This window comes from Pleurodeles waltl, chromosome 5 (genome assembly GCF_031143425.1).
Source record: "Pleurodeles waltl isolate 20211129_DDA chromosome 5, aPleWal1.hap1.20221129, whole genome shotgun sequence".
NCBI lineage: Eukaryota > Metazoa > Chordata > Amphibia > Caudata > Salamandridae > Pleurodeles > Pleurodeles waltl.
In genome coordinates this window covers 1,344,691,435-1,344,718,208 of record NC_090444.1, presented here as the reverse complement: position 1 = coordinate 1,344,718,208, position 26,774 = coordinate 1,344,691,435, and positions in this window count along the sequence as shown.

Sequence of the window (26,774 nt, the reverse complement as noted above, 5' to 3'; positions counted from 1 at the left end):
ATTTGAAGATTCACACTCCCTCTCATCTGAGAAACCGTTATTGGGAGTTAAGTCCCCCTGAATTGGTTAATGTCGGTCACCAGCAAAGGTTACATGTATTGATAAATTTTCTATGTTGTTCTCTAGTGGTCTCAGAGTAAGGGCAAATCTCAGTTTCATTGCTCCCTTTTTCCAGCCTTTGATATTTCTTCCTTTGTCTGTTCTTCTTTTTTGGTCCTCTTTGTGAATTCGGGGAATTCGATTGCATGCATGTTTTCTTTTTATTTACAATTAGGAACAGTTTGTGCTCTACATCTACTAGGGGATCACTATACATATTACTCGAGGAAAAGACTTCTGGGACCTTGAATAGCTCCTCTAGAAAAAGGAAGTCTTCCATGGTTTCTCTGACATCCTTCTGCAAAGTAATAATGCCTACTTTCAACCAAGGGCAACCAACCTATGTGGCAACCTCCACACCTTTTTTTAGGCCTGCTTTGCCCTTATTTTCTTTAAATGCCAATTCTGACTTTAACATATCCGACAGAATGGGAAGCGTGTTCAGAATTAGGTCTCAATTTTTTCAAGCAGATTCAAGATCGAGAAGAGTATTCACTCTCAGCAATGAAGTGATTCAGAAAGTTGATTATATTCCTCAGGTAGATGGAATGAAGTTTTCATGTGAAATGCAGAGGACCTTGCCTTATTTAAGAGGTGGCAAGATTACTTAGAGTACTACAGTGTAGAAAATTGGAGGTATCTGAGCTTACAGGGGACTGAGGATCATTAGCTCTACGGGTGATGTTGAAAGATGTTTTGATTAAGGTGATATCTGGCAATGTGTAGTCCATCTTAGGGGACTTAGAAGAATAAGATCGAGTCCTGATTACTTAGGGATTTCCTGGGACATAACTCTTATTACAGGGATAATCTACTGGGTAAGGAGATTCCTGAAGGGTGAACCTGTACCTGTCTGCCTGATAATGTATCATCCCCTGTCAGTTTGAGAAAATAGGTGGGCATAGACAAGAGTCTCTTCAAAGAGCCAATGCGGTTCAATTTATTCCTTATAGGATTTGATCTTGTATTTTTCACCAACTCTGGTGGAGATTACTCTACCTGATCTAAGCTTTCTGGCATTCATTTTCAGCCACAGAGACGACTCCATGAGCAAGGGCCAATACCTTATCTCGGCTTTGCAGAGCTCGATGGAATTCCTTTAAGCCTTTTAATTTGTCCTCTTTCGGGCCAAATTGGATGGACCGCCTACAAACCATCAACTAAGCCTGAGTGTTAATATGAGCACACTTCCGGGGAGTAGTGAAAAACAGGGGAACACCATAGGTGCAAGCTGCATCGACTCCTGTGCCGGCTGCCTCCATGCACCACTACTGCCCAACCCTCCACCAGGCATGATTAATGCATGCTACACCTGGGGCTCAACCCTTTTGATATACGCCAAGGGGACAGTTAACTGGACGCTTCAGAATCAAGCTTCAGGCATTAGGCTTCAACTCTGCTTGCTAACTGCCACTGACTACCACCAGTGAAGCCATGGACTTCCAGGTGCCGGCAACCAGGCAGATTTCTCCTTTACTTGGGGTCCATAATTTGGGCCGTGGTATAGTCAATCTTGAGCACTTTACTCACCACCTTGCTCTCCACTCAAAGCAGCGGTCACTCATTCTGTACTCTGTGTATCTCTGCTGCGGCTCGTCCCAATGTGTTAGTGGAAAAACCAAGGGAAACTAACCCTTTACTTTCCGAGGGGAATAGCTATCACACTTTCCTGCACCAGCCACTAAACTGTTCAAAATCTGTGCAGTCTGTAAGAAACTCACTTTGTGCTTAATACACACACCCAGCATTCTTTACCGTGTACTTTAAAATCCTACCAGCCTCGGTAGCCACCAGCTCCTAGCCTCTCCTGGAGCCCTGAGGAGCAGGCCAGACCTAGGACAGTTTAGGGAGTGAGCAGGTGAGCATGTATGCTGACCAGCGAACAGGTGGAGTGGTGATGGCTTTGGAAAGGTTCCAAGCTCCAAAGCCTCAAACCTTCAGGGCTTCACTTTGCCCAAAATCCGTGACTCACCACCCAGGCTGCAGGGATGAGCTCAAAGTCATAATCCCTTCTCTTGGCACCATACCTCATCCACACTGACAACTCTCATTTGAGCTCTCCTTGGCTCTGCCTTTCCTTTTCCAACCAAGAGCCCTTTTTTTGAAAATTGTGTTTGTAGGACGATACTTTTGCTAATGCTATTCTGACCTAAACCAACAGATATATAATGCTTTGGAGCACAACACATCTCCATAATATGTCTTATGGATTTATCTTTTATCCCCTTCGCTGCCAGGCCTTTTCCTCCTCAGGTGCCAAGCCTGTTTTTTGGCTGTTTGGGGCAGTTTGCGCTTAGGCGCTCATAACTTTTTGTCCACATAAGCTACCCATGCCAAAATTGCATCTTTCTTTTCCCAACATCGTAGGGATTCTAGAGGTACCCATACTTTGGGGGTGCCCCTGAAGGAGATCAAGAAATTAGCCAAAATACATCGAAAATTGTTTATTTAAAAAAAACAAAATGGGGGAAAAAGGGGCTACAGAAGAAGGCTTGTGGTTTTTCCCCTAAAAATGGCATGAACAAAGGGTTTGCGTTGCTAAAATCACCATCTTCCCAGCTTTCAGGAACAGGCAGACTTGAATCAGAAAACCCAATTTTTCAACACAATTGTGGCATTGTATTGGGACATACCCAATGTTTACTATTTTGTGTGCTTTCAGCCTCCTTACAGTTAGGGACACAAATGGGTGTGAAACCAATGCTAGATCCCAGAAAGCTAAACATTTCTGAACAGTAGACAAAATTCTGAGTTCAGCAAGGGGTAATTTGTGTAGATCCTACAGAAAATAACAGCTGAAATAAAATAATATTGAAATTGATGTGAAAGTAACAGCCATTTTTCTCATGTTTTTCTCTAACTTTTTCCTGCGATTTTTGAAAGCAATATACTGTTACGTCTGCTGGACTCTTCTAGTTGCGGGGATATATGGGGCCTGTAGGTGCATCAAGAACCCTAGGTACCCAGAGCCAAAAAATGAGCTGCACCTTGCAATGGGTTTTCATTCTATGCCGGGTGTACAGCAGTTCATTTGCTGAAATGTAAAGAGTCAAAAATAGCTATCAAGAAAACCTTTATATTTCCAAAATGGGCACTAGATAAGGTGTTGCGAAGCAGTTGTTATTTGCACATCTCTAAATTCCAGGGTGCCCATACTAGCATGGGAATTACAGGGCATTTCTCAATTAGACATCTTTTTTACACACTGTTACATTTGGAAGGATAATATGTAGAGAAAGACAAGGGGCAATAACACTTGTTTTGCTATTCTGTGTTCCCCCGATAAAAACGGTACCTCACTTGCATGGGTAGGCCTAATGCTCGCTACAGGAAACGCGACATGGACACATCATATTTTTCACTGAAATCTGACGTGTTTTTTGCTAAGTGCCTAGCTGTAGATTTTGTCCTTTAGCTCAGCCGGCACCTAGGGAAACCTACCAAACCTGTACATTTTTTTAAACTAAACACCTAGGGCAATCCAAGATTGGGTGACTTGTGGGGCTCTCACCAGGTTCTGTTACCCAGAGTCCTTTGCAAACCTTCAAATTTGGCTCACACTTTTTCCTCATATTTCGGTGACAGAAAGTTCTGGAATCTGAGAGGAGCCACAAATGTCCTTCCACCCAGCGTTCCCTCAAGTCTCCCGATAAAAATGGTACCTCACTTGTGTGGGTGGTCCAGGTGCCTGCAACAGAAAAATGCCAATAACCTGTAGAGATTGAGGGTTTAGCACAGCGAGTTGATAAGCACATGGTTTTCTTTTGTACATCTTTTAGGCTGACTCTGCTTTGGGGACCCACACAAGTGACATATCATTTTACTTGGGAGACTGAAGGGAATGCTGGGCGGTAGGAAATTTGTGCCGGAGCGGTGATCCTACAAAGAGAAGGGAGGAAAACATGCTTTTATAAGCAAATTTTGAGGTTTGCAGAGGAGTAAAAAAATGTTGGGGGATCCAGGCAAGCCACACCTCCCTGGACTCCTTGGGGTGTCTAGTTTAAAAACATGTCTGGCTTTGGTAGGTTTCCCTAGATGAATGCCGCACCCGGGACCAAAAACAAGTGAACCCCTCCCCCCCCCCCCCCACACACAGGTAGTTTTGCAATAGATCATTTTGATGTGTCCACGTACTGGTGTGATGCTCCAAACACTAAAATTGTGAAACGAAACGCACTTAGGTTATGTTAAAAAGACCCCTCACCCACCAACCAAGTTGGTGGCATGCTTCATGTGAGAAAACAGGGCTGATTGCAGATGCCCCCCTAACGTTTTGCCCCCATTTTCACTTTTTGCTAGTGTTTTTCTGACTCTGATGGTGCCCTGGGTACTGCTAACCAGTCCCAGGGCCTGTGCTCTGTTTAAAATCAGTATGAAAATTAGGCTAATTATAATTGGCTAAGTCAACCTACCTATAAGTCCCTACTATATGGTAGGGCATGTAGGTTTAGGGACCCCAGCATAGGTATTGCATCCATAGGTGCACTGCTGAGGTGCCCAGTGTCATTTTAAAGGCAGGCCTGCCTTGCTGGCTGCTTTTAAATTAGTTACATGCAAATTCGACTTTGGAATTAAAAGTGGTTCCAAAGTCTTAAACTACCTTATTGTTACATATGTCACCGCTAAGGTGTGCCATATGTGCCTCTAGGGCTGGGTGCCATGTAACTATAAGCAGGGACCTTATAAAAATAGTTTTAGAAGCCCTGGTGAGGTAAAACAGACAAATTAGTTTTTCCCTCATTGTAGTGAATGGCCTCCATAGGTAGAATGGGGAGACTTTATTTAAATTTTAAAAATCCCCTTAAGTAATAGATACTACAAGTTTGGTATCAAATTTAATTGTTATACTAAATCCCACAACTTCCAGTTGTTGGATTTAATATAACTTGTTCAGGTAAAGAGTTTTAAACCTTACCTAAAAAGTTGCCAACTTCAGCCCTGCAGTGTTTTTGCTGCTTTGATCTGATTGGCCAGCCTCTGGCAGCATGGCCAGGCTGCCTTGATGAGGTGTGAAGTGGCTGGGCTCAACACAAAGATGTGCCTGGGGGATGAGATCTTCCCTCAGCAGATGGGTAAGGAGGAAGGGGGAGGGCTGCCAAACTGGTCTTCAAAGGCAGAGAAGGACATTTGGAGCAACACCCTCGCATCCTGCAAACCCAGACAATTAGGTGCTCCCTTGATTAGATTAGGAGAGGGGAGTGTTTAGGATTTTTAGCCACACCAGTGGGTGGGCTCAGCCAGATGTAACCTCCAAAAATCACTTTCAGCCATGATGAATTTTTGAGGAATGTTGCTCCCTGGGATTGATTTTTGCCACACTTCCCAGAAAGTGGGCATCACAGGGGGAAGGACCCTGCCTCTGATTGGGGAACCAGGACCCCCTGGAGCCCACCCAGGAGCAAGGATAAAACTGGCAGACCTGCACCCACCAAAAAACAACAGCAGAGAGGGGCAAAAGTGGGAGATTCGGAGAAAATACTCCTGGTCCCGTGTGTAAAGCTCCCAACAGTCAATAAATCAAATAAAGTACACACGGTTCCAAAAGTGCAAGGTGGTTTCTTTCAAACTGGGTGGTTCAGCATTCAATGGAGACCAAAGTCTTCGAAGCAAGAGCCCTCACTCACCTTCCGGTGACATGCTTCATCATAGGGCCAAGCTCCTCATCAGGCCGGCACTGCAATGCCTGACGGGCCCCACACGGGTGCTCTTTGCCAGAGCTCATTTTGAGAATAATGCACAACCGGTCAAAAGATACCCCTCGGGATGATCATCAGGCGTAGGTGGTCAAGAACTTTTTGGCTCCACTCGAAACCATAGTGGATTTTCAATCCTGATGTTACCCCGATGAGGCCCTACCTTTAGTATTTGGAGGGTTTTTGATTTCCTTATTATGGGCTTCCCTATTGTTTAAAGGATTAGGTATGTACTAAGGTCCTGACGAATTGCATAGGATCATTTATTGACTATAAAACAGAGAGAAACATGTTGACCTACAATATAGAGTGCCACAGGGGATCCTGTGCTTACTTTCTCCTCTTTTACTAATCTCTACTACGAGATCTAGTAATTATACCAATCATACTTTTATATGGGGGGTGTAGACATTATTTTACTATATCCCTATGTATTGTTTTTAATCATGTCAGAGGTATCAGCATTAGAATAAAATTACAATTTGTTACCTCTAGTCATTTTTAACTACCCTTATACCAATCCTTCACTATCTTTTGACCGGTTGTGCATTAAGACCTGCACCTACACCTCAGTTCCCTACCAGATCCCTACCAGGAAGAACTACAGAATGACTGCCCTGCTGGGCCCCTGACCTGCACCTGGACACTGCACTCTGGAGGACTGCACAGTTGGGCTTCACCACAAGAAGGACTTTGCCTGGCTTCAACTGGTTCAAGGAGGGACTCCGTTTGCTACAGGTGAAAATTTGATAACCAGAGTCCCCTGCACCAACTCCTGAAGAAACCAACCAGCTGACTACTGTCCAGTGGCCAAAAAGGAGTTTGTGCCAGGTGCATTCTGGGAGTTGTAGTCCGCACCCCGAATGAGCATCTCAGAGCTTCTGGAACCTTGGGGTGAACTGTGGACCTCAAAAGAATCTTAAAAGAACATCTGGAAGAAGATCCAGAACTTTGGAGAACTTTTGGAAAAAAGCTCCATAGAAGGACCGACCCACCGCGGCAACTCTAGCCGGCTTGCCTCAACCTGGCCTGACTTGCAGGTTCGTCCCCGTGACGAAAATTTACAAAAAGCAGACTTATTCCAAACGTAGGAAGTTGACCGGGACCTTCCAGATAGCCTATCCGAAGAGGGATCCAAGGACATTGGATCAAGATTCAGGTTTGCCCCAGTCAAAGGATTTTCACCTGAAAAACGCCTAAATCCAAGGGTAAAAATCCCCACCGAGGGATCCGCGACGTGTATCCAAGGAAGAGTTCCCGGAGGTCGGATTGGACTGGCAGGTCCGTCCTGCTGAAGAAAATCTCCAGAAAAACGAAGTCCTAAGGTAAACTTTTGACCGAGGCCTCCCGCGGGCTGTAGCCGAGCCGGGCTTCATTGTGGTCGGGCTTAAACTTTGACTTTGCCCCAGTCGAGGTGCAACCAGATTACCAGATTGGCGCTTTTTGTTTCTATGTGCTAGAAAGCATTAATTCCTTTTAAATTAATTTCTCCGGTTCCCCTTATCCGATATTATTCATTTTGGTGTCATTTTAAAGCTAAAATTATTTCCTATTTTTATAAATTGATTTTGGATTTTTAAACTGTTTCCTGTGTTTTGTTTAATTACTGTTTTGTGATCTCTGAATGCTTTACGCTTTGTCTACTAAGTTAAGCCTTGTTGCTCGTTGCCAAGCTACCAAGTGTTGAGCTAGGTTTAATTTACTGAGACCTAACTGGACCTAAGTGGAGGTTAGTGGCCTATTGCTAAGTGTAGGTACTTGCCTGCCCTTACCAACAACCCATTTTCTAACACTTCATCATCGGGGTCCCACCCGAGACACCTAGCGTGTCACGGGTGTGGTGCGACGCCTGATTACAGCAGAGCAGATTTTATTTTTACCACACATACTGGTTGGATTTGGCATAAGGGTGAGTGATGATTCAGTAGATCAAATTTTATTTTAAAGAGATTTAACAAAAATGAAATAACTGAGAGGCCAAAAAACTGAACCAATGACTCACAGCTCGTGAGCTGTAAAGCCACAACAAGGCACTTATCGCTTTACAGTCCTTTCACACACCGTTCATACATGACATGCACAAGACCATTTACGCGGGCAGCCACGGGCCCAACACATTACAACATTTGCATCGACAGACAGCGCCACTCAAGGGCTCCTCACTTACATACGCCCTCATGCCTGATACAGCAATCACACCAGCTGATGGGAGTTTGTGAACTGGCGTTTGTCTGGCAGTGTTGCAGTAGCCAACAGCAAGTCAATATTTACACCGCCAGCCAAGCGCCACCCCACCAGCCAAGCGCCACCCCACGCACCCCGCCAGCCAAGCGCCACCCCACGCACACCACCAGCCAAGCGCAACCCCACCCGGGTCGGTCCCTCATGCACACCGCCATCACTTTTTTGTTTTTAAACACAGAAACCACTAATTATAAATACAAAACTACAAACACAAAAGCTCTAACTGAATACATGACAGTAATGCCAACTGTGAAACTGAACATATGAAAATATAAAACAGCTGTCTACGCTCACGGTATTTCCCAATAATTTTTCTGTGGTAGTTGTTGAAACAGCCACCCACACTCAACCCAGGTTTTGAAGGACAATCAGGGCAGTACATCCTAGTCTCCTTCCTGAGACCTCTTCGAGCACAGACTCTAGATCTCTTAGCAGGAAAGTTTTTTTTGTTTTTTTGCCCGTGGGAGGAACATGCTCAGCAAAGTGACGATCTTTCAATCTAGCCACATCCTCCACCACTGCTTCTCTAGGAACTCTTGCCTGTTCAAGCACAACAAGGCTCGCTATGATACTCTTGAAATTTCACAAATGTCATCCTTGAATCTGGAGAACTATCTTTGAACACAGCAAAAGCATTAAAAGTTGCCAAGTGAACAGGTGAACCACTAACTTCTTATACCAAACATAAGACTTACGAGCAGCAGTGTAAGGTTCCAACCTCTGATCTACTCCAACACCACCCATGTGCTTATTGTAGTCTGTTGCATACAGGTTTGCGCACGTCAGCAACTTGACGCCAAACAGCCACAGGTGAAGTACTCTCATCATGGATGGTAGTTAGCATGTACACCTCCCTCCTGTCTACAAATTTCAGATCTAGCAGCTCATCATTCCGCAAGGCACTGCACTGTCCCTTCTCAAGTTTTTTACAGACAAGCTCTCTTGGATAGCCTTTCCGATTAGAGTGGATTGTGCCACAAGAAACCGTGTCCACTCTGAAAAACTGAACTCCAGTGTAGAAGGTATCTACATATTAATGGTGACATTTGTGAAACAGTCGTCTACCAAGTTCCCTCACAATTTTCTCACTCCAAAAGTGGGTGGACAATCAGGGGGGTCAATACTGGAATACCTACCAGTGTAGACCCGGAAATTATAAACATTCTGTACTACTTTCAGACAGCATATACAATTTAATTCCATACCGTGCCCTCTTGCTAGGAATGTAATGCCTAAAAACCAAACGACCCTTGAACAGGACCAAAGACTCATCTACAGATATTTCTTTACCTGGAACATAGATTTCTGAAAAACGATCTACCAAATGATCAAGGACAGGTCTAATCTTAAAAAGACGGTCAGAATCAGGGTGATCTTGTGAAAGGCTAAAGCATTATCTAAAAAAAAAAAAAAAGAAAATAGGCCAATCTGCCCCATCGGGGGGCAGAAATGCCATAGAATATATTGCCCTCTTGGAGGGGCGACCCTTGCCCAAGGAGCCACCCCCCCCACACAGAGCGCACACATGATCCCTGGCGCTAAGTGGCAGATGGGCCCAAAAACAAAATAGGCCGATCTGCCCCCAGGGAGAGCAGAACTGCCCAATATTGCTTTTTGCCCCTTGAGGGTGACCCTTGCCCAAGGGGGCGCCCCCCAACACAAAAAAAATCAGCCCCAAAAAAAATCTGTGGTTTCTAGTGGCTTTCTGCCCATCTTGGGGGCAGATTGGCCTAAAAATAAAAGGATGATCTGCCCCAAAGTGGGGCAGGAACGGCGAAAAATACATTGGCCCCCCAAAGGAGAGTGACCCTTGCCCAAGGGGTCGATCTCCCACACTATAAACACACACACTAATTCCCAGGTGTCTATTGGGCATTCATGCTGCCCATCACATCCCCTCTTTTAGAGGGATTCCCCCCCTCACCCCCGCATAGAGTTAAAACTCACCTCCTTTCCTCTTGACGCACTGGAAGCAAATAGCTTCCAGCGTGTCTTTGCACCCTTTCATGTCAGCGCGCAATCGAGTGCTGACGTCTTTGGGGGTGAGGGGGGGTCCGGTGTGGAAGGGGAAACTATTTTCCTTCCAACCCTGTCCTGTGGGGGGGTAGGGGTGGCGGCCCTCAGGGGGAGTGCTAGCGCTTCCCCTGAGGGCCTGTACACAGACTGGTTACGCCCATGGTGCCTGAGGCGCGCCACCAAGGACATAACCATTACGTCTGTGGCGTACAAGGGGTTAAGCTAAACCAGTTTGCTGGTTTACACAGAATACCCAATGAAATTTTGAGCGAAATATTTTAGCATCATGGGCAACTGCCACAGCTAACCTCAGAATGGCTTTATTTTAATTTTTTGGGGAATTTGTGGAATGTCGTGTCTTTTTTTTGGGAATATGTGGAATGTCATGTCTTTTTTTGGAATGTGTGGAATGTCGTGTCTTTTTTTTGGAATGTGTGGAATGTCGTGTCTTTCCCTTGGAATGTGTGGAATGTCGTGTCTTTCCCTGGAATGTCATGACTTTTCCTGGAATGTCATGTCTTTTTTTGGAATATGTGGAATGTCATGTCTTTTTTTGGAATGTGTGGAATGTCATGTCTTTTTTTTGAGAATTTGTGGAATGTCGTGTCTTTTTTTGGAATGTGTGGAATGTCGTGTCTTTCCCTGGAATGTCATGTCTTTTCTTGGAATGTCATGTCTTTTTTTTTGGGAATGTGTGGAATGTCATGTCTTTTTTTTTTTGGAATGTGTGGAATGTCTTGTCTTTTTTTGGAATGTTCTGGAATGGCATGTCATTTTTTGGAATGTGTGGAATGTTGTGTCTTTTTTTTGGAATGTGTGGAATGTCGTGTCTTTTTTTTGGAATGTGTGGAATGTCGTGTCTTTTTTTGGAATGTGTGGAATGACGTGGTTTTTTTTTGGAATGTGTGGAATGTCATGTCTTTTTTTGGGGAATGTGTGGAATGTCATGTCTTTTTTTTGGAATGTGTGGAATGTCGTGTCTTTTTTTTGGAATGTGTGGAATGTCGTCTTTTTTTGGAATGTGTGGAATGTCGTGTCTTTTTTTAGGGAATGTGTGGAATGTCATGTCTTTCCCTGGAATGTCATGTCTTTTCTTGGAATGTCATGTCTTTTTTTGGAATGTGTGGAATGTCATGTCTTTCCCTGGAATGTCATGTCTTTTCTTGGAATGTCATGTCTTTCCCTGGAATGTGTGGAATGTCATGTCTTTCCCTGGAATGTGTGGAATGTTGTGTCTTTTTTTGGAATGTCATGTATTTTTTTTGGGAATGTGTGGAATGTCGTGTCTTTTTTTGGAATGTGTGGAATGTCATGTCTTTCTCTGGAATGTCATGTCTTTCTCTGGAATGTCATGTCTTTCTCTGGAATGTCATGTCTTTTCTTGGAATGTCATGTCTTTTTTTTGGAATGTGTGGAATGTCATGTCTTTTTTTTGGAATGTGTGGAATGTCATGTCTTTTTTTGGAATGTGTGGAATGTCATGTCTTTTTTGGGAATGTGTGGAATGTCATGTCTTTTTTGGGAATGTGTGGAATGTCGTGTCTTTTTTTTGGAATGTGTGGAATGTCGTGTCTTTCCCTGGAATGTCATGTCTTTACTTGGAATGTCATGTCTTTTTTTGGAATGTGTGGAATGTCATGTCTTTTTTGGAATATGTGGAATGTCATGTCTTTTTTTTGGAAAGTCGTCTTTTTTTTTGAATGTGTGGAATGTCGTATCTTTCCCTGGAATGTCATGACTTTTCTTGGAATGTCATGTCTTTTTTTGGAATGTGTGGAATGTCATGTTTTTTTTTGGGTGAATGTGTGGAATGTCGTGTCTTTTTTTGGAATATGTGGAATGTCATGTCTTTTTTTGGAATATGTGGAATCATGTCTTTTTTTGGAATGTGTGGAATGTCATGTCTTTTTTTGGGAATTTGTGGAATGTCGTGTCTTTTTTTGGAATGTGTGGAATGTCGTGTCTTTTCTTGGAATGTCATGTCTTTTCTTGGAATGTCATGTCTTTTTTTGGAATGGGTGGAATGTCGTGTCTTTTTTTTGGAATGTGTGGAATGTTGTGTCTTTCCCTGGAATGTCATGTCTTTTCTTGGAATGTCATGTCTATTTTTGGAATGTCATGTCTATTTTTGGAATGTGTGGAATGTCATGTCTTTTTTTTTGGGAATGTGTGGAATGTCGTGTCTTTTTTTGGAATGTGTAGAATGTCATGTCTTTTTTTTGGAATGTGTGGAATGTCATGTCTTTTTTTGGGGAATGTGTGGAATGTCGTGTCTTTTTTTTGGAATGTGTGGAATGTCGTCTTTTTTTGGAATGTGTGGAATGTCGTGTCTTTTTTTAGGGAATGTGTGGAATGTCATGTCTTTTTGGAATGTGTGGAATGTCATGTCTTTCCCTGGAATGTCATGTCTTTTCTTGGAATGTCATGTCTTTTTTTGGAATGTGTGGAATGTCATGTCTTTCCCTGGAATGTCATGTCTTTTCTTGGAATGTCATGTCTTTCCCTGGAATGTGTGGAATGTCATGTCTTTCCCTGGAATGTGTGGAATGTCGTGTCTTTTTTTGGAATATGTGGAATGTCATGTCTTTTTTGGGAATGTTTGGAATGTCATGTCTTTCCCTGGAATATGTGGAATGTCGTCTTTTTTTGGAATGTGTGGAATGTCATGTCTTTTTTTTGGAATGTGTGGAATGTCATGTCTTTTTTTTGGAATGTGTGGAATGTCGTGTCTTTCCCTGGAATGTCATGACTTTTCTTGGAATGTCATGTCTTTTTTTGGGAATGTGTGGAATGTCGTGTCTTTTTTTGGAATGTGTGGAATGTCGTGTCTTTTTTTTGGAATGTGTGGAATGTCGTGTCTTTCCCTGGAATGTCATGTCTTTTCTTGGAATGTCATCTTTTTTTGGAATGTGTGGAATGTCATGTCTTTTTTTTTTGGAATGTGTGGAATGTCGTGTCTTTTTTTGGAATATGTGGAATGTCATGTCTTTTTTGGGAATGTGTGGAATGTCATGTCTTTTTTTGGAATATGTGGAATGTCGTCTTTTTTTGGAATGTGTGGAATGTCATGTCTTTTTTGGGAATGTGTGGAATGTCATGTCTTTTTTTTGGGAATTTGTGGAATGTCGTGTCTTTTTTTGGACTGTGTGGAATGTCGTGTCTTTTTTTTGGAATGTGTGGAATGTCGTGTCTTTCCCTGGAATGTCATGTCTTTTCTTGGAATGTAATGTCTTTTTTTGGGAATGTGTGGAATGTCATGTCTTTTTTTGGGAATGTGTGGAATGTCATGTCTTTTTGGAATGTGTGGAATGTCATGTCTTTTTTTTGGGAATGTGTGGAATGTCGTGTCTTTTTTGGGAATGTTCTGGAATGGCATGTCTTTTTTTGGAATGTGTGGAATGTCGTGTCTTTTTTTGGAATGTGTGGAATGACGTGTTTTTTTTTTGGAATGTGTGGAATGTCATGTCTTTTTTTGGGGAATGTGTGGAATGTCGTGTCTTTTTTTTGGAATGTGTGGAATGTCGTCTTTTTTTTGGAATGTGTGGAATGTCGTGTCTTTTTTTAGGGAATGTGTGGAATGTCATGTCTTTTTGGAATGTGTGGAATGTCATGTCTTTCCCTGGAATGTCATGTCTTTTCTTGGAATGTCATGTCTTTTTTTGGAATGTGTGGAATGTCATGTCTTTCCCTGGAATGTCATGTCTTTTCTTGGAATGTCATGTCTTTCCCTGGAATGTGTGGAATGTCATCTTTCCCTGGAATGTGTGGAATGTTGTGTCTTTTTTTGGAATGTCATGTATTTTTTTTGGGAATGTGTGGAATGTCGTGTTTTTTTTTGGAATGTGTGGAATGTCGTGTCTTTCTCTGGAATGTCATGTCTCTCTCTGGAATGTCATGTCTTTTCTTGGAATGTCATACCTTTTTTTGGAATGTGTGGAATGTCACGTCTTTTTTTTGGAATGTGTGGAATGTCATGTCTTTTTTTGGGAATGTGTGGAATGTCATGTCTTTTTTTGGGAATGTGTGGAATGTCGTGTCTTTCCCTGGAATGTGTGGAATGTCATGTCTTTTTTTGGAATGTGTGGAATGTCATGTCTTTTTTGGGAATGTGTGGAATGTCATGTCTTTTTTGGGAATGTGTGGAATGTCGTGTCTTTTTTTTGGAATGTGTGGAATGTCGTGTCTTTCCCTGGAATGTCATGTCTTTTCTTGGAATGTGTGGAATGTCATGTCTTTTTTGGAATATGTGGAATGTCATGTCTTTTTTTGGGAATGTGTGGAATGTCATGTCTTTTTTTGGGAATGTGTGGAATGTCGTGTCTTTTTTGGGAATGTGTGGAATGTCATGTCTTTCCCTGGAATGTCATGTCTTTTTTGGAATATGTGGAATGTCATGTTTTTTTTTTTTTTGGAATGTGTGGAATGTCGTGTCTTTTTTTGGAATATGTGGAATGTCATGTCTTTTTTGGGAATGTGTGGAATGTCATGTCTTTTTTTGGAATATGTGGAATGTCGTCTTTTTTTGGAATGTGTGGAATGTCATGTCTTTTTTTTGGAATGTGTGGAATGTCATGTCTTTTTTTTGGAATGTGTGGAATGTCGTGTCTTTCCCTGGAATGTCATGTCTTTTCTTGGAATGTCATGTCTTTTTTTGGAATATGTGGAATGTCATGTCTTTTTTTGGAATGTGTGGAATGTCGTGTCTTTTTTTTGGAATGTGTGGAATGTCGTGTCTTTCCCTGGAATGTCATGACTTTTCTTGGAATGTCATCTTTTTTTGGAATGTGTGGAATGTCGTGTCTTTTTTTTTTGGAATGTGTGGAATGTCGTGTCTTTTTTTGGAATATGTGGAATGTCATGTCTTTTTTGGGAATGTGTGGAATGTCATGTCTTTTTTTGGAATATGTGGAATGTCGTGTCTTTCCCTGGAATGTCATGACTTTTCTTGGAATGTCATGTCTTTTTTTGGAATATGTGGAATGTCATGTCTTTTTTTTTTGGAATGTGTGGAATGTCGTGTCTTTTTTTGGAATATGTGGAATGTCATGTCTTTTTTGGGAATGTGTGGAATGTCATGTCTTTTTTTGGAATATGTGGAATGTCGTCTTTTTTTGGAATGTGTGGAATGTCATGTCTTTTTTTGGAATGTGTGGAATGTCATGTCTTTTTTGGGGGAATTTGTGGAATGTCGTGTCTTTTTTTGGACTGTGTGGAATGTCGTGTCTTTTTTTTGGAATGTGTGGAATGTCATGTCTTTTCTTGGAATGTCATGTCTTTTTTTGGGAATGTGTGGAATGTCATGTCTTTTTTTTGGGAATGTGTGGAATGTCATGTCTTTTTGGAATGTGTGGAATGTCATGTCTTTTTTTTGGGAATGTGTGGAATGTCGTGTCTTTTTTGGGAATGTTCTGGAATGGCATGTCTTTTTTTGGAATGTGTGGAATGTCGTGTCTTTTTTTGGAATGTGTGGAATGTCGTGTCTTTTCTTGGAATGTCATGTCTTTTCTTGGAATGTCATGTCTTTTTTTGGAATGGGTGGAATGTCGTGTCTTTTTTTTGGAATGTGTGGAATGTTGTGTCTTTCCCTGGAATGTCATGTCTTTTCTTGGAATGTCATGTCTATTTTTGGAATGTGTGGAATGTCATGTCTTTTTTTTGGGAATGTGTGGAATGTCGTGTCTTTTTTTGGAATGTGTAGAATGTCATGTCTTTTTTTTGGAATGTGTGGAATGTCATGTCTTTTTTTGGGAATGTGTGGAATGTCGTGTCTTTTTTTGGAATGTGTGGAATGTCGTGTCTTTTTTTTGGAATATGTGGAATGTCATGTCTTTTTTTGGAATGTGTGGAATGTCATGTCTTTTTTTGGAATGTGTGGAATGTCGTGTATTTTTTTTGGAATGTGTGGAATGTCGTGTCTTTCCCTGGAATGTCATGTCTTTTCTTGGAATGTCATGTCTTTTTTTGGAACGTGTGGAATGTCATGTCTTTTTTTTTGGAATGTGTGGAATGTCATGTCTTTTTTTGGGAATGTGTGGAATGTCGTGTCTTTTTTGGGAATGTGTGGAATGTCATGTCTTTTTTGGGAATGTGTGGAATGTCATGTCTTTTTTTGGAATGTGTGGAATGTCGTGTCTTTTTTGGGAATGTGTGGAATGTCATGTCTTTTTTTGGAATGTGTGGAATGTCGTGTTTTTTTGGAATTTGTGGAATGTCATGTCTTTTTGGGAATGTGTGGAATGTCGTGTTTTTTTTTTAGAATGTGTGGAATGTCATCTCTTTCCCTGGAATGTCATGTCTTTTTTTGGAATATGTGGAATGTCATGTTTTTTTTTTTTTGGAATGTGTGGAATGTTGTGTCTTTTTTTGGAATATGTGGAATGTCATGTCTTTTTTGGGAATGTGTGGAATGTCATGTCTTTTTTTGGAATATGTGGAATGTCATGTCTTTTTTTGGAATGTGTGGAATGTCATGTCTTTTTTTTGGAATGTGTGGAATGTCGTGTCTTTCCCTGGAATGTCATGTCTTTTTTTGGAATATGTGGAATGTCATGTCTTTTTTTTTTGGGAATGTGTGGAATGTCGTGTCTTTTTTTGGAATATGTGGAATGTCATGTCTTTTTTTGGAATATGTGGAATGTCGTCTTTTTTTGGAATGTGTGGAATGTCATGTCTTTTTTTGGAATGTGTGGAATGTCATGTCTTTTTTTGGAATGTGTGGAATGTCGTGTCTTTTTTTTGGAATGTGTGGAATGTCGTGTCTTTCCCTGGAATGTCATGACTTTTCTTGGAATGTCATCTTTTTTTGGAATGTGTGGAATGTCATGTCTTTTTTTTTTGGAATGTGTGGAATGTCATGTCTTTTTTTGGAATATGTGGAATGTCATGTCTTTTTTTGGAATGTGTGGAATGTCATGTCTTTTTTTTGGGAATTTGTGGAATGTCGTGTCTTTTTTTGGACTGTGTGGAATGTCGTGTCTTTTTTTTGGAATGTGTGGAATGTCGTGTCTTTCCCTGGAATGTCATGTCTTTTCTTGGAATGTCATGTCTTTTTTTGGGAATGTGTGGAATGTCATGTCTTTTTTTTTGGGAATGTGTGGAATGTCATGTCTTTTTGGAATGTGTGGAATGTCATGTCTTTTTTTTGGGAATGTGTGGAATGTCGTGTCTTTTTTGGGAATGTGTGCAATGTCATGTCTTTTTTGGGAATGTGTGGAATGTCATGTCTTTTTTTGGAATGTGTGGAATGTCGTGTCTTTTTTTTGGAATGTGTGGAATGTCGTGTCTTTCCCTGGAATGTCATGTCTTTTCTTGGAATGTCATGTCTTTTTTTGGAATGTGTGGAATGTCATGTCTTTCCCTGGAATGTCATGTCTTTTCTTGGAATGTCATGTCTTTTTTTGGAACGTGTGGAATGTCATGTCTTTTTTTTTGGAATGTGTGGAATGTCATGTCTTTTTTTGGGAATGTGTGGAATGCCGTGTCTTTTTTTGGAATGTGTGGAATGTCGTGTCTTTTTGTGGAATGTCATGTCTTTTTTTGGGGAATGTGTGGAATGTCGTGTCGTTTTTTGGAATGTGTGGAATGTCATGTCTTTTTTTTGGAATGTGTGGAATGTCATGTCTTTTTTTAGGGAATGTGTGGAATGTCATGTCTTTTATGGAATGTGTGGAATGTCGTCTTTTTTTTGGGAATGTGTGGAATGTCGTGTCTTTCTCTGGAATTTCATGTCTTTTCTTGGAATGGCATACCTTTTTTTGGAATGTGTGGAATGTCATGTCTTTTTTTGGAATGTGTGGAATGTCATGTCTTTTTTTTGGGAATGTGTGGAATGTCGTGTCTTTCCCTGGAATGTGTGGAATGTCGTGTCTTTTTTTGGAATGTGTGGAATGTCATGTCTTTTTTGGAATATGTGGAATGTCATGTCTTTTTTTGGAATGTCGTGTCTTTTTTTTGGAATGTGTGGAATGTCGTGTCTTTCCCTGGAATGTCATGACTTTTCTTGGAATGTCATGTCTTTTTTTGGAATGTGTGGAATGTCATGTCTTTTTTTTGGTGAATGTGTGGAATGTCGTGTCTTTTTTTGGAATATGTGGAATGTCATGTCTTTTTTTGGAATGTGTGGAATGTCATGTCTTTTTTTGGAATATGTGGAATGTCATGTCTTTTTTTGGAATGTGTGGAATGTCGTGTCTTTTCTTGGAATGTCATGTCTTTTCTTGGAATGTCATGTCTTTTTTTGGAATGTGTGGAATGTCGTGTCTTTTTTTTGGAATGTGTGGAATGTTGTGTCTTTCCCTGGAATGTCATGTCTTTTCTTGGAATGTCATGTCTATTTTTGGAATGTGTGGAATGTCATGTCTTTTTTTTGGGAATGTGTGGAATGTCGTGTCTTTTTTTGGAATGTGTAGAATGTCATGTCTTTTTTTTGGAATGTGTGGAATGTCATGTCTTTTTTTGGGAATGTGTGGAATGTCGTGTCTTTTTTTGGAATGTGTGGAATGTCGTGTCTTTTTTTGGAATATGTGGAATGTCGTGTCTTTTTTTGGAATGTGTGGAATGTCATGTCTTTTTTTTGGAATGTGTGGAATGTCGTGTCTTTCCCTGGAATGTCATGTCTTTTCTTGGAATGTCATGTCTTTTTTTGGAACGTGTGGAATGTCATGTCTTTTTTTTTGGAATGTGTGGAATGTCATGTCTTTTTTTGGGAATGTGTGGAATGTCGTGTCTTTTTTGGGAATGTGTGGAATGTCATGTCTTTTTTGGAATGTCATGTCTTTTTTTGGAATATGTGGAATGTCATGTCTTTTTTTGGAATGTGTGGAATGTCGTGTCTTTTTTTTGGAATGTGTGGAATGTCGTGTCTTTTTTTGGAATGTGTGGAATGTCATGTCTTTTTTTGGAATATGTGGAATGTCATGTCTTTTTTTGGAATGTGTGGAATGTCATGTCTTTTTTTTGGAATGTGTGGAATGTCGTGTCTTTCCCTGGAATGTCATGTCTTTTTTTGGAATATGTGGAATGTCATGTCTTTTTTTTTGGGAATGTGTGGAATGTCGTGTCTTTTTTTGGAATATGTGGAACGTCATGTCTTTTTTGGGAATGTGTGGAATGTCATGTCTTTTTTTGGAATATGTGGAATGTCGTCTTTTTTTGGAATGTGTGGAATGTCATGTCTTTTTTTGGAATGTGTGGAATGTCATGTCTTTTTTTTGGAATGTGTGGAATGTCGTGTCTTTCCCTGGAATGTCATGACTTTTCTTGGAATGTCATGTCTTTTTTTGGAATATGTGGAATGTCATGTCTTTTTTTGGAATGTGTGGAATGTGTCTTTTTTTTGGAATGTGTGGAATGTCGTGTCTTTCCCTGGAATGTAATGACTTTTCTTGGAATGTCATCTTTTTTTGGAATATGTGGAATGTCATGTCTTTTTTTTTTGGAATGTGTGGAATGTCATGTCTTTTTTTGGAATATGTGGAATGTCATGTCTTTTTTTGGAATGTGTGGAATGTCATGTCTTTTTTGGGGAATTTGTGGAATGTCGTGTCTTTTTTTGGACTGTGTGGAATGTCGTGTCTTTTTTTTGGAATGTGTGGAATGTCGTGTCTTTCCCTGGAATGTCATGTCTTTTCTTGGAATGTCATGTCTTTTTTTGGGAATGTGTGGAATGTCATGTCTTTTTTTTGGGAATGTGTGGAATGTCATGTCTTTTTTTGGAATGTGTGGAATGTCATGTCTTTTTTTTGGGAATGTGTGGAATGTCGTGTCTTTTTTGGGAATGTGTGGAATGTCGTGTCTTTTTTGGGAATGTGTGGAATGTCATGTCTTTTTTGGGAATGTGTGGAATGTCATGTCTTTTTTTGGAATGTGTGGAATGTCGTGTCTTTTTTTTGGAATGTGTGGAATGTCGTGTCTTTCCCTGGAATGTCATGTCTTTTCTTGGAATGTCATGTCTTTTTTTGGAACGTGTGGAATGTCATGTCTTTTTTTGGCAATGTGTGGAATGTCGTGTCTTTTTTTGGAATGTGTGGAATGTCGTGTCTTTTTTTGGAATGTGTGTAATGTCATGTCTTTTTTTGGAAATGTGTGGAATGTCATGTCTTTTTTTGGGAATGTGTGGAATGTCGTGTCTTTTTTTGGAATGTGTGGAATGTCGTGTCTTTTTTTGGAATGTGTGGAATGTCGTGTCTTTTTTTTGGGAATGTGTGGAATGTCGTGTCTTTCCCTGGAATGTCATGTCTTTTCTTGGAATGTCATGTCTTTTTTTGGAATGTGTGGAATGTCATGTCTTTTTTTGGGAATGTGTGGAATGTCGTGTCTTTCCCTGGAATGTCATGTCTTTTCTCGGAATGTCATGTCTTTTTTTTGGAATGTGTGGAATGTCGTGTCTTTTTGGAATGTGTGGAATGTCTTGTCTTTTTTTGTAATATGTGGAATGTCATATCTTTTTATGGAATGTGTGGAATGTCATGTCTTTTTTTTGGAATGTGTGGATTGTCATGTCTTTTCTTGGAATGTGTGGAATGTCATGTCTTTTCTTGGAATGTGTGGAATGTCATGTCTTTTTTAATTTGTGGAATGTCATGTCTTTTCTTGGAATGTATGGAATGTCATGTCTTTTCTTGGAATGTCATGTCTTTTTTTGGAATGTGTGGAATGTCATGTCTTTTTTTGGAATGTGTGGAATGTCGTGTCTTTTTTTGGAATGTCGTGTCTTTTTTTGGAATGTGTGGAATGTCATGTCTTTTCTTGGAATGTGTGGAATGTCGTGTCTTTTTTGGGAATGTGTGGAATGTCATGTCTTTTTTGGGAATGTGTGGAATGTCGTCTTTTTTTGGAATGTGTGGAATGTCATGTCTTTTTTTTGGAATGTGTGGAATGTCTTGTCTTTTTTTGGAATGTCGTGTCTTTTTTTGGAATGTGTGGAATGTCATGTCTTTTCTTGGAATGTGTGGATTGTCGTGTCTTTTTTTGGAATGTGTGGAATGTCATGTCTTTTTTGGGAATGTGTGGAATGTCGTCTTTTTTTGGAATGTGTGGAATGTCATGTCTTTTTTTTGGAATGTGTGGAATGTCGTGTCTTTTTGGAATGTGTGGAATGTCTTGTCTTTTTTTGGAATGTGTGGAATGTCATGTCTTTTTTTTGGAATGTGTGGAATGTCGTGTCTTTTTTTGGAATGTGTGGAATGTCATGTCTTTTTTTGGGAATGTGTGGAATGTCATGTCTTTTCTTGGAATGTGTGGAATGTCATGTCTTTTTTAATGTGTGGAATGTCATGTCTTTTCTTGGAATGTATGGAATGTCATATCTTTTCTTGGAATGTCATGTCTTTTTTTGGAATGTGTGGAATGTCATGTCTTTTCTTGGAATGTGTGGATTGTCGTGTCTTTTTTTGGAATGTGTGGAATGTCATGTCTTTTTTGGGAATGTGTGGAATGTCATGAATTTTCTTGGAATGTGTGGAATGTCGTGTCTTTTCTTGGAATGTCATGTCTTTTTTTGGAATGTGTGGAATGTCGTGTCTTTTTTTGGAATGTGTGGAATGTCGTGTCTTTTTTTTGGAATGTGTGGAATGTCGTGTCTTTCCCTGGAATGTCATGACTTTTCTTGGAATGTCATGTCTTTTTTTGGAATGTGTGGAATGTCGTGTCTTTTTTGGGAATGTCGTGTCTTTTTTTTGGAATGTGTGGAATGTCGTGTCTTTCCCTGGAATGTCATGACTTTTCTTGGAATGTCATGTCTTTTTTGGGAATGTGTGGAATGTCGTGTCTTTTTTTGGAATGTGTGGAATGTCATGTCTTTTTTTTGGGAATGTGTGGAATGTCGTGTCTTTTTTTGGAATGTGTGGAATGTCGTGTCTTTTTTTTGGAATGTGTGGAATGTCGTGTCTTTCCCTGGAATGTCATGTCTTTTCTTGGAATGTCATGTCTTTTTTTGGAACGTGTGGAATGTCATTTCTTTTTCTTTGGAATGTGTGGAATGTCATGTCTTTTTTTGGCAATGTGTGGAATGTCGTGTCTTTTTTTGGAATGTGTGGAATGTCGTGTCTTTTTTTGGAATGAGTGGAATGTCATGTCTTTTTTTGGGAATGTGTGGGAGGTCGTGTCTTTTTTTGGAATGTGTGGAATGTCGTCTTTTTTTGGAATATGTGGAATGTCATGTCTTTTTTGGGAATGTGTGAAATGTCATGTCTTTTTTTTGGAATATGTGGAATGTCATGTCTTTTTTTGGAATGTGTGGAATGTCATGTCTTTTTTTTGGAATGTGTGGAATGTCGTGTCTTTCCCTGGAATGTCATGACTTTTCTTGGAATGTCATGTCTTTTTTTGGAATATGTGGAATGTCATGTCTTTTTTTGGAATGTGTGGAATGTCATGTCTTTTTTTTGGAATGTGTGGAATGTCGTGTCTTTTTTTGGAATGTCGTGTCTTTTTTTGGAATGTGTGGAATGTCATGTCTTTTCTTGGAATGTGTGGATTGTCGTGTCTTTTTTTGGAATGTGTGGAATGTCATGTCTTTTTTGGGAATGTGTGGAATGTCGTCTTTTTTTGGAATGTGTGGAATGTCATGTCTTTTTTTTGGAATGTGTGGAATGTCGTGTCTTTTTGGAATGTGTGGAATGTCTTGTCTTTTTTTGGAATGTGTGGAATGTCATGTCTTTTTTTTGGAATGTGTGGAATGTCGTGTCTTTTTTTGGAATGTGTGGAATGTCATGTCTTTTTTTGGGAATGTGTGGAATGTCATGTCTTTTCTTGGAATGTGTGGAATGTCATGTCTTTTTTAATGTGTGGAATGTCATGTCTTTTCTTGGAATGTATGGAATGTCATATCTTTTCTTGGAATGTCATGTCTTTTTTTGGAATGTGTGGAATGTCATGTCTTTTCTTGGAATGTGTGGATTGTCGTGTCTTTTTTTGGAATGTGTGGAATGTCATGTCTTTTTTGGGAATGTGTGGAATTGTCATGAATTTTCTTGGAATGTGTGGAATGTCGTGTCTTTTCTTGGAATGTCATGTCTTTTTTTGGAATGTGTGGAATGTCGTGTCTTTTTTTGGAATGTGTGGAATGTCGTGTCTTTTTTTTGGAATGTGTGGAATGTCGTGTCTTTCCCTGGAATGTCATGACTTTTCTTGGAATGTCATGTCTTTTTTTGGAATGTGTGGAATGTCGTGTCTTTTTTGGGAATGTCGTGTCTTTTTTTTGGAATGTGTGGAATGTCGTGTCTTTCCCTGGAATGTCATGACTTTTCTTGGAATGTCATGTCTTTTTTGGGAATGTGTGGAATGTCATGTCTTTTTTTTGGGAATGTGTGGAATGTCGTGTCTTTTTTTGGAATGTGTGGAATGTCGTGTCTTTTTTTTGGAATGTGTGGAATGTCGTGTCTTTCCCTGGAATGTCATGACTTTTCTTGGAATGTCATGTCTTTTTTTGGAATGTGTGGAATGTCATGTCTTTTTTTTGGGAATGTGTGGAATGTCGTGTCTTTTTTTGGAATGTCATGTCTTTTTTTGGAACGTGTGGAATGTCATTTCTTTTTCTTTGGAATGTGTGGAATGTCATGTCTTTTTTTGGCAATGTGTGGAATGTCGTGTCTTTTTTTGGAATGTGTGGAATGTCGTGTCTTTTTTTGGAATGAGTGGAATGTCATGTCTTTTTTTGGGAATGTGTGGGAGGTCGTGTCTTTTTTTGGAATGTGTGGAATGTCGTCTTTTTTTGGAATATGTGGAATGTCATGTCTTTTTTGGGAATGTGTGAAATGTCATGTCTTTTTTTTGGAATATGTGGAATGTCATGTCTTTTTTTGGAATGTGTGGAATGTCATGTCTTTTTTTGGGAATTTGTGGAATGTCGTGTCTTTCCCTGGAATGTCATGACTTTTCTTGGAATGTCATGTCTTTTTTTGGAATATGTGGAATGTCATGTCTTTTTTTGGAATGTGTGGAATGTCGTGTCTTTTTTTTGGAATGTGTGGAATGTCATGTCTTTTTTTGGAATGTGTGGAATGTCATGTCTTTTTTTTGGAATGTGTGGAATGTCGTGTCTTTTTTTGGAATATGTGGAATGTCATGTCTTTTTTGGGAATGTGTGGAATGTCATGTCTTTTTTTTGGGAATGTGTGGAATGTCGTGTCTTTTTTTGGAATGTGTGGAATGTCGTGTCTTTTTTTTGGAATGTGTGGAATGTCGTGTCTTTCCCTGGAATGTCATGACTTTTCTTGGAATGTCATGTCTTTTTTTGGAATGTGTGGAATGTCATGTCTTTTTTTTGGGAATGTGTGGAATGTCGTGTCTTTTTTTGGAATGTGTGGAATGTCGTGTCTTTTTTTTGGAATGTGTGGAATGTCGTGTCTTTCCCTGGAATGTCATGTCTTTTCTTGGAATGTCATGTCTTTTTTTGGAACGTGTGGAATGTCATTTCTTTTTCTTTGGAATGTGTGGAATGTCATGTCTTTTTTTGGCAATGTGTGGAATGTCGTGTCTTTTTTTGGAATGTGTGGAATGTCGTGTCTTTTTTTGGAATGAGTGGAATGTCATGTCTTTTTTTGGGAATGTGTGGGAGGTCGTGTCTTTTTTTGGAATGTGTGGAATGTCGTCTTTTTTTGGAATATGTGGAATGTCATGTCTTTTTTGGGAATGTGTGAAATGTCATGTCTTTTTTTTGGAATATGTGGAATGTCATGTCTTTTTTTGGAATGTGTGGAATGTCATGTCTTTTTTTGGGAATTTGTGGAATGTCGTGTCTTTCCCTGGAATGTCATGACTTTTCTTGGAATGTCATGTCTTTTTTTGGAATATGTGGAATGTCATGTCTTTTTTTGGAATGTGTGGAATGTCGTGTCTTTTTTTTGGAATGTGTGGAATGTCGTGTCTTTTTTTGGAATGTGTGGAATGTCATGTCTTTTTTTGGAATGTGTGGAATGTCATGTCTTTTTTTTGGAATGTGTGGAATGTCGTGTCTTTTTTTGGAATATGTGGAATGTCATGTCTTTTTTGGGAATGTGTGGAATGTCATGTCTTTTTTTGGAATGTGTGGAATGTCATGTCTTTTTTTGGAATATGTGGAATGTCATGTCTTTTTTTGGAATGTGTGGAATGTCGTGTCTTTTTTTTGGAATGTGTGGAATGTCGTGTCTTTCCCTGGAATGTCATGTCTTTTCTTGGAATGTCATGTCTTTTTTTGGAATGTGTGGAATGTCATGTCTTTTTTTTTAATGTGTGGAATGTCTTTTTTTGGAATGTGTGGAATGTCATGTCTTTTTGGAATGTGTGGAATGTCGTGTCTTTTTTTGGAATGTGTGGAATGTTGTGCCTTTCCCTGGAATGTCATGTCTTTTTTTGGAATGTGTGGAATGTCATGTCTTTTTTTGGGAATGTGTGGAATGTCTTTTTTTGGAATGTGTGGAATGTCATGTCTTTTTTTTGGAATGTGTGGAATGTCGTGTCTTTTTGGAATGTGTGGAATGTCTTGTCTTTTTTTGGAATGTGTGGAATGTCATGTCTTTTTATGGAATGTGTGGAATGTCATGTCTTTTTTTGGAATGTGTGGAATGTCATGTCTTTTCTTGGAATGTGTGGAATGTCATGTCTTTTCTTGGAATGTCATGTCTTTTCTTGGAATGTGTGGAATGTCGTGTCTTTTTTTGGAATGTGTGGAATGTCGTGTCTTTTTTGGAATGTGTGGAATGTCGTGTTTTTTTTTCGGAATGTGTGGAATGTCGTGTCTTTTTTTTTATATGTGGAATGTCGTGTCTTTTTTAATGTGTGGAATGTCGTGTCTTTTTTAATGTGTGGAATGTCGTGTCTTTTTTTGGAATGTGTGCAAAGTCGTGTCTTTTTTTGGAATGTGTGGAATGTCATGTCTTTTTTTTGGGATGTGTGGAATGTCATGTCTTTTCTTGGAATGTGTGGAATGTCTTTTTTTGGAATGTGTGGAATGTCGTGTCTTTTTGGAATGTGTGGAATGTTGTGTCTTTTTTTGGAATGTGTGGAATGTCGTGTCTTTTTTTGGGAATGTGTGGAATGTCATGTCTTTTTGGGAATGTGTGGAATGTCGTGTCTTTTTTTTGGGAATGTGTGGAATGTCGTGTCTTTTTTGGGAATGTGTGGAATGTCGTGTCTTTTTTTTTAATGTGTGGAATGTCGTGTCTTTTTTTTCATGTGTGGAATGTCGTGTCTTTTTAATGTGTGGAATATCGTCTATTTTTGGAATGTGTGGAATGTCTCGTCTTTTTTGGGAATGTGTGGAATGTCATGTCTTTTTTTGGATTGTGTGGAATGTCGTGTCTTTTTTTGGGAATGTGTGGAATGTCATGTCTTTTCTTGGAATGTCATGTCCTTTTTTTTTAATGTGTGGAATGTCATGTCTTTTCTTGGAATGTATGGAATGTCATGACGTTTCGTGGAATGTCATGACGTTTCGTGGAATGTCATGTCTTTTCTTGGAATGTCATGTCTTTTTTTTGGAATGTGGAATGACGTGTCTTTTTTTGGAATGTGTGGAATGTCGTGTCTCTTTTTGGAATGTGTGGAATGTCATGTCTTTTTTTGGGAATGTGTGGAATGTTGTGTCTTTCCCTGGAATGTCATGTCTTTTTTTGGAATGTGTGGCCTATGTACAGTGCACACGTGTAAGGGTGTCCCGCACTCACAAAGTCTGGGGAATTTGCCCTGAACGATGTGGGGGCACCTTGGCTAGTGCCAGTGTGCCCCCACACTAAGTAACTT